This window comes from Bos indicus x Bos taurus, chromosome 22 (genome assembly GCF_003369695.1).
Source record: "Bos indicus x Bos taurus breed Angus x Brahman F1 hybrid chromosome 22, Bos_hybrid_MaternalHap_v2.0, whole genome shotgun sequence".
Taxonomy (NCBI): Eukaryota; Metazoa; Chordata; class Mammalia; order Artiodactyla; family Bovidae; genus Bos; species Bos indicus x Bos taurus.
The window spans coordinates 54,232,913-54,241,956 of record NC_040097.1 but is presented as its reverse complement, the minus strand read 5'-3'; the positions used below and the strand labels follow the sequence as shown (position 1 = coordinate 54,241,956).

Genomic DNA, 9,044 nt, shown 5'->3' with positions numbered 1-9,044 from the left:
TGAAGTCAGGGCAAAGAGAGGAGAGGAATAGGGGTGGGACTCCAGCTTCATCTATAATGCTTCATATTTGTTAATAAGAAGATGATATGCATATCAGACAAAACAGGTAAGTTATTAATTCCTGATGCTGGGGAACTTCCCTGGTGGTCCAGTGGTTGGGACTCAGCTCTCTCACTGATGAGAGCCTGAATTAGTGAACTAAAATCCTGCAAGCCGGGCTTCAAGGTCAAAAAAGCAACCAACCAACCAACCAACAACTTGGTGTTGTAAATGGGAATATTTGCTAAATTTTTCTCTATATTTTTCAATACGCTTAGCTCAAAAAACTAATAGAAAATTGAATGTGTTCAGATTTTGGTTTTTGGTTTTTGGGTTGTTTTTTTTTGGCTGCACCATCAGGGATCAAACCTGGGCCCAAGGCAGTGAAACCCTGAAGTCCTAACCACTGGACCTCCAGGGGATTCCCACCCCTCCCTCCTTTTTTTAAGCTCTTTTTGGAATGTGTTCAGATTTTAACCAAGAGGATGTTGTGCAGAATCCTGCAAAAAATGGAAACGCTCCTTCAGGCATCATAATTTAGCTTCTTTTCACAGCAAGACTCCAGTAGTCATGTATGGATGTAAGAGCTGAACAATTAAGAAGGCTGAGCGCTGAAGAATTGATGCTTTCAAACTATGGTGCTGGAGAAGACTCTTGAGAGTCCCTTGGACTGCAAGGAGGTCAAACCAGTCAATCCAAATGGAAATCAACCCTGAATATTCACTGGAAGGACTAATGCTGAAGCTGAAGCTGAAGCTTTGGCCACCTGATGCTGGGAAAGATAGAAGGCAGGAGGAGAAGGGGACAACAGAGGACGAGATGGTTGGATGGCATCACCGACTCAACAGACATGCATTTGAGCAAGCTCTGGGAGATGGTGAAGGACAGGGAAGCCTGGCATGCTGCAGTCTATGGGGTCACAAAGAGTTAGACACGACTGAGCGCCTGAACAACAGCAATAACACAGCAAGACAAGACCTAGAGTTTCGTCCTTCCTATTCAGCTCCCGGTGTAGCAAAGGGAAGAATGGAGAGCCATCTTCCATCCTTCAGCCACCTTGGCCGTCAGAAAATACCTAGTCACTGGGTTCTGGAAGTGGGTCCTGAATGTGGATGCAGGCTCAGCCTGGGATGAGGGAAAACACTTGAGAATCTTCCTCCCTGTTCATGACGGCCCCACTGCTTCACCCAGTCATCTCTTTAGCTAGTATCTTTCAACCCACCTCTCAGCCTAGAGCTCACATGGTCCTGCTCAGGAAGGGAGAAATACAGACGGCCTCTCACACGCACACATGCTCACACAGGTAGATGTGGGGGGTCAGCTTGGTCTTGACTTCAAATATCTGTCTAACTGTGGGTCACGGCCAAAACGTGTGAGTGCTGCTATCCTAAGCAACGCAAACATCACATGACCAAGTCAGAAATCTTCCTCTCATTCATTTTCTTCTCTCTAAATGTCTGAAAAACTCCCTCCCCGACTGTCTCCATCTCGGTAAATGATACCAGCATCCAATCCAAGTGCTTCATCCAAAGACCCCTCTACATGCCAGCCACCGGCTACAGAATAGATGATACGTAATATTTGCACTCCAAGTACTGGTTTGTAAAACTTGTGTTTTGGACACAGACATGCACGTCCACACACATAATATGCACACTGCACTGCAATATAAAATGTGTTTCTTCCTTTCTCTTGAAAAGGAAGGACTGTTACAAAGATGCAGTTTTTATATTTTAATCCTCTTTAAGGTGGTTGGAAGCAAACATTCAGCGCTCCTCTCCTCTTTTGTATTGCTAAATGTTTGGTATCCTCTTCATCTGTTGCCTTTCCTTTTCCACTGCTAAGAAATATGCTCTTTTTGTAAGAAAGAACTGATGGAAAGTAGGAGCAAAGAGAGACTGCGGAGAATAGGGTGCGTTTGTGGGCTTCCCCGGTGGCTCAGTGGCAAAGAATCTGCCCGCCAGTGCAGGAGACTCAGGTTCAATCCTGGGTCGGGAAGATCCCCTGGAGAAGGGAATGGCAACCCACTCCAGTATTCTTGCCTGGAGAATTCCATGGACAGAAGAGTCTGGCAGGCTACAGTCCATAGGGTGGCAAAGAATTGGACATGACTTAGCGACCAAACAACAGCAACGATGCATCTGTAGTCTGCCGTGTCCCTGTCGATAGTGTGAAGACCAGCTAGAAGTCTCCTCCGTCCTCTGGATTCCCCAGCACTCCATCTAGACCCTCTGTGCCACTTCCCACTTTTGACCTTGTGCTGTGCGTATGGAACACATGTTTTATCCTCTCAATTATCTATACTCTGGTTGGGGAAGGTTCCTTCTATATTTTACCTGTTTTCCCCCCAACCCTGCCTCGCCACCAGAGAGCCTAGGGAACTCTCCGACACCGTTTGGTGGAAATGTAAGTTGGTGCAGCTGCTGTGGAGATATGGAGTTCCTTAGAAAACTAAAAATAAAGTTGCCATGTGGTCCTGCAATATACCCTGATGAAACTGTAAGTCAAAAAGATACACGCACCCCTATGTTCATGGCATCACTACTTACATTAGCCGAGACGTGGAAGCAACTTCAATGCCCATGGACAGATGACTGGATAAAGAAGATGTGGTACATACAGATAACGGAATATTACTCAGCCATAAAAAGTGAAATAAAGTCACTGACAGAAACATGGATGCAATTAGAGATTACCATATTAAGTGAAGTAAGTCAGAAAGAGAAAGACAAATACCATATGCTTTCACTTATATATGGAATCTAAAATATGACACAAAATGAAAAATAAACCTGGCTATGAAACAGAAATAGAATCATGGACATAGAGAACTGACTAGTGGTTGCCAAGGGGGAGCAGGTTGGGGGAGAGATGGAGTGGGAATTTAGGGTTAGCAGATGTAAGCGCCTATATACAGAATGGATAACCAACAAGGTCCTACTGTATAGCACAGGGAACCATATAGTCAATGTCCTATGATAAATCATAATGGAAAAGAATATTTTAAAATGTATATGTATGTACGTATAACTGAATCATTTGCTATACAGTAGAAATTAACACAGCATTGTAAATCAACTATCAGTCAGTTCAGTTCAGTTGCTCAGTAGTGTCCGACTCTTTGTGACCCCATGAATCGCAGCACGCCAGGCTTCCCTGTTCATCACCAACTCCCAGAGTTCACTCAGACTCACGTCCATCGAGTCGGTGATGCCATCCAGCCACATCTCATCCTCTGTCGTCCCCTTCTCCTCCTGCCCCCAATCCCTCCCAGCATCAGAGTCTTTTCCAATGAGTCAACTCTTCGCATGAGGTGGCCAAAATACTGGAGTTTCAGCTTTAGCATCATTTCTTCCAAAGAAATTCCAGGGCTGATCTCCTTCAGAATGGACTGGTTGGATCTCCTTGCAGTCCAAGGGACTCTCAAGAGTCTTCTCCAACACCACAGTTCAAAAGCATCAATTCTTCGGCACTCAGCTTTCTTCACAGTCCAACTCTCACATCCATACATGACTACTGGAAAAACCATAGCCTTGACTAGACGAACCTTTGTTGGCAAAGTAAGGTCTCTGCTTTTTAATATGCTATCTAGGTTGGTCATAACTTTCCTTCCAAGGAGTAGGCGTCTTTTAATTTCATGGCTGCAGTCACCATCTGCAGTGATTTTGGAGCCCCCAAAAATAAAATCTGACACTGTTTCCACTGTTTCCCCATCTATTTCCCATGAAGTGATGGGACCGGATGCCATGATCTTCGTTTTCTGAATTAAGTTGAGCTTTAAGCCAACTTTTTCACTCTCCACTTTCACTTTCATTAAGAGGCTTTGAGTTCCTCTTCACTTTCTGCCATAAGGGTGGTGTCATCTGCATATCCGAGGTTCTTGATATTTCTCCCGGCAATCTTGATTCCAGCTTGTGTTTCTTCCAGTCCAGCGTTTCTCATGATGTACTCTGCATAGAAGTTAAATAAACAGGGTGACAATATACAGCCTTGACGAACTCCTTTTCCTATTTGGAACCAGTCTGTTGTTCCATGTCCAGTTCTAACTGTTGCTTCCTGACCTGTATACAAATTTCTCAAGAGGCAAATCAGGTGATCTGGTATTCCCATCTCTTTCAGAATTTTCCACAGTTTATTGTGATCCATGCAGTCAAAGGCTTTGGCATAGTCAATAAAGCAGAAATAGATGTTTTTCTGGAACTTTCTTGCTTTTTCCATGATCCAGCGGATGTTAGCAATTTGATCTCTGGTTCCTCTGCCTTTTCTAAAACCAGCTTGAACATCAGCAAGTTCACAGTTCACATATTGCTGAAGCCTGGCTTGGAGAATTTTGAGCATTACTTTACTATCATGAGAGATGAGTGCAATTGTGCGGTAGTTTGAGCATTCTTTGGCATTGCCTTTCTTTGGGATTGGAATGAAAACTGACCTTTTCCAGTCCTGTGGCCACTGCTGAGTTTTCCAAATTTGCTGGCATATTGAGTGTAGCACTTTCACAGCATCATCTTTCAGGATTTGAAAGAACTCAACTGGAATTCCATCACCTCCACTAGCTTTGTTCGTAGTGATGCTTTCTAAGGCCCACTTGACTCCACATTCCAGGATGTCTGGCTCTAGGTCAGTGAGCACACCATCATGATTATCTGGGTCGTGAAGATCTTTTTTGTACAGTTCTTCTGTGTATTCTTGCCATCTCTTCATAATATCTTCTGCTTCTGTTAGGTCCATGCCATTTCTGTCCTTTATCGAGCCCGTCTTTGCATGAAATGTTCCCTTGGTATCTCTAATTTTCTTGAAGAGATCTCTAGTCTTTCCCATTCTGTTGTTTTCCTCTATTTCTTTGCATTGATCGCTGAAGAAGGCTTTCTTATCTCTTCTTGCTATTCTTTGGAACTTTGCATTCAGATGCTTATATCTTTCCTTTTCTCCTTTGCTAAATAAACAATAAATCTTTTTGCTGCTACTGCTGCTGCTAAGTCGTGTCAGTCGTGTCTGACTCTGTGCGACCCCATAGACGGAAGCCCACCAGGTTCTCTGTCCCTGGGATTCTCCAGGCAGGAACACTGGAGTGGGTTGCCATTTCTTTCTCCAATGCATGAAAGTGAAAAGTGAAAGTGAAGTCGCTCAGTCGTGTCCGACTCTCAGCGACCCCATGGACCGCAGCCTAGCAGGCTCCTCCGCCCATGGGATTTTCCAGGCAAGAGTACTGGAGTGGGTGCCATCGCCTTCTCCATGAGTGACTGCCTAATTCTAACTGCCTTCCTTCCTTCCTCTGGTCCTTCCTTCTTTCTATGCTTCTGTCCCTTTCTCCTTTCCTTCTTCCTTTCTTCCTTAGTGAGCTGGAAAACTGTGCTTTAGAAACTCCGTTTTCAGCTGGAATCAGAAGGGGCAGGGCCCTTGGTGCCAAGAGCACCCCCTCCATGGGACCTGCCCTTGTCTGTCCAGTAAACGGGCCTGCAGAAAATAAAGTGTACGGCAAGCACAAAAAGCCTAAGAGAGACAGTGGGACCTCCCAGGTGATGACGTGGTCAAGACTCCACTCTTCCAGCGTAACAGGAGAAGGTTCAGTCCCTGGTCCAGGAACTAAGATCCCACATGCTGTGTGGCATGGCCAAAAAATTTAAAAAATAAAATAAGAGAGACAACTCTTATCAACCTGGGCACAAGCAGAGTTTGTCAAGTGTCCTTGCCAATGTGAGGGAAGAAATCCCTTTATCTCATCTATGGTTATCTCCAACACTCACTCGCTGACATGGGCAAGGCAGCATAAGGCTCATTTTGGCATCAGGAAGCAACGTGATCTGCAGGCAGAGGTCAATGGTACACCTTGACACTGCAGTGCTTTCTCTTAGGGAGTTCAACTGGACTGCCATGGAATCTAATACTTGTGGGAAGAAGGTCAGTGAAAATAAGGTGAAAAGGCATCATCTCACACTAAGCAATATCCATTCCCTACCGGGGATATAGCTCAGATAGAGTCAGAGAGACCATATGGAGACACATCGCTTTTATTTGCTGGATAATGGAGCATAGGGCGATGATTACAGCTTCTTTATGTCTCATGTGACTCCAAGCACAACCACCAGCAATCAACAAATAATTTTTAATAACAATAATGACGTTAGAGCTGAGAGCCATAAATCCTCTAGCACTGCCCATTAAAAGTAGCCTGTAAACCATTTCTTGCAATTGCTTTCCAGCCAGTTCCAAACATGATTCTATTAAACCATTAAATAAAACAGAACAGACTGTCATAAAGTGAGAGTGAGGATTATGTCAAAGAAGGTTAGAGGCTAAATTGATAGTATCTAGATTTTCTTGAGGAAGCAAGTAATAAAATTTTACTAACCCTTAAGTTACATAAAATATTCTCTGGCTGGAATCACATTTTGTCCAAAAGTACTTCTTTATCTCAAGGGGGTGATAAGATAATATGAAATATTTTAACAAGGGAAAGATTGAAAATAATCGAGGAGAACTAAAGTGAACTTCACCTACCAAAAAATAACAAAACACTTCACAATTATAGAATTTCAGGGAGAGCAGCAGGGTTTGTCCTGTCTGAATATACCATAAGCTCACAGATGAAGCCAAGGTCATTGGTATTTAGAACTTTTAATTTTTCATATAATGAACATAACTTTTTTAAAAGATGTGATTTGGACCAGAAGCTAACTTCTTGAAATAAACAAGTTTTTTAGATTGTCTTCCATTATTTAATCCGAAGAGCTTTGAATACACTGAAAGAATCCATAAAATTCTAATGTTAGTAGCTTTTACAAATTGTTTACTAATTTAATTATTTAAAAAAAATTTTTTAATTGAAGTATAGCTGATTTAATGATATTTAAATGACTCTTAAATGACTATTTGGAGATGGACTCAAGAGAGAAAAAAACTGATATAGGAAAAGCATATATGTAAAAGCAAACAATGAAAAATAGGAAATAGGAATACAATGGGAAAGTGAGCTGGAAATCTTAGCGTATTTCAGAATCCAGTGCAACATAGAATTGCATGCTAACCTTCAACCCAATGGAACTATGTTTCAGATTCCTGTTAATTAGAACAGGAGAAACAATCCATGGAATTCTCCAGGCCAGAATACTGCAGTGGGTAGCCTTTCCCTTCTCCAGGGAATCTTCCCAACCCAGGGATCAAACCCAGTTCTCCCACATTGCAGGCAGATTCTTTACAAGCTGAGCCACAAGGAAGCCCAAGAATACTGGAGTGGGTAGCCTATCCCTTCTCCAGGGGATCTTCCCAACCCAGGAATCGAACCGGAGTCTCCTGCATTGCAGGCGGATTCTTTACCAACTGAGCTATCAGGGAAGCCCAGGAAAAACAATAGGAAAAGTTAACCTCTGGCACAGTCCCAAATGAACTCACCATTAGCACAGAATTGCAAAAAATAAGATTTGTTGTTTGTGGAGTTTCATTGAATAAAAATTCATGTCTTTACTCAAGAATATCCCATTTACTTTTAGTGATAACATGAAAAAAAAAACAGTCTTCTGAATTATTAATGCCTGTAGTCAGTAGTAATATTTAAGGGCTTGTCAAACTACAATTTGATGGATTTCCTAAAAAGTGCACTTAGATTTTACAAGTTGTGTGAACACATCTGTAATTTCCAATACTATAAAACAATTTGCAATGTGTATTAAAGCTCATAGGAGTTGGTTGGGGTTTTGTTTGTTTCTTTTGGTAGAATAATTTTGGCTCAACTTGTCAAAATTTGAGGATCTTAAGAGCTGTTTCAGATATAGGAAGGCTTTCAATTATCTGTATTAATCTTATACGATTAATTTTCATCTTAATAGGAATTCTTATTTTTTAGCTAGAGTTAATTAACTTGAAACCTAGTTATCCAGTAGAATTTAAAATCCGGCAAACCATGAACACCTGTCCTCAGGCTAGAAATTTAATGATAAAATGTGCTCGGTTGCTAAGTCATATCCAACTCTTTTCAATCCCATGGTCTGTGGCTCTCCAGGTTCTTCAGTCCATGGGATTTCCCAGGCAAGAATACTGGAGTGGGTTGCCATTTCCTTCTCCAGGGGATCTTCCCAACACAGGGATCCAACCCACGTCTCCTGCTTCGCAGGAGGGTTCTTTATCACTGAGCCAGCAGGGAAGCCTGATTATAAAATGCCTAGCATCTGAAAGGCACTCAAGGCATGTCTGTAGATGCAGTGAATGAGGCCAAGGAATACCTCCCTGCTGGTCAAAGCGTGACAAGGTCTGAACTGCAGCCGAAGAATGCTGTAGAAGAAAATACCTAAGAATCTTCAGATTCACATTTCATTGTCAGCTACAAGTGACAGCAACTTCCACAGAAGGCCAAAAAAAAAAAAAAAAACAGACAAGATTCCAGTAAAGTTATTCATACCCTTTATGATGGGGGTTACAGGGCATTTAGCCCAGAGTGAGATGAGCTGCCCTCAAGATGGGAAGGCAATAAGAGCCCTTGTTATTATAAGACTTTCTTACTCTGTGTCTAGCGCCAAGAAAGAGGAGCAGCAAGGTGAGAAATAAGGCTTCATATCAAACACAAATGTCCTCCTCTCCAAAAGCTCTGAGGCTTCCTCAAAGAAAACTAATCAAGTTAAGAGTCCAGTCAATCACAAGCTCTGAGACTGATGAAAACTCAACACCAAGATTCCCCTCAGTAAAGAAAACAAAGCTTGGGACTTCCCTGGTGGTCCAGAGGCTAAGACTCTGCACTCCCAATCAAGGGGTCCCAAGTTCGATCCTTGGTCAGGGAACTAGATCCCACATGCCTCAACTAAAGATCCCACATGCCTCAACTAAAGATCCCACATGCCTCAACTGAAGATCCCACATGCCTCAATTGAAGATCCCACATGCCTCAACTGAAGATCCCACATGCCTCAACTGAAGATCCCACATGCCTCAACTGAAGATCCCACATGCCTCAACTGAAGATCCCACATGCCTCAACTGAAGATCCCACATGCCTCAACTGAAGATCCCACATGCCT

General features: G+C 42.7%; 1 non-coding gene across 1 annotated transcript; it reads left to right on the top strand.

The window, feature by feature from the left end:
* Positions 1 to 8,734: 8,734 nt before the first annotated feature.
* On the top strand, positions 8,735 to 8,807 carry TRNAG-CCC. Its single transcript has one exon. It is a non-coding gene; the product is annotated as a tRNA-Gly (tRNA).
* The last annotated feature ends 237 nt before the right edge of the window (positions 8,808 to 9,044 follow it).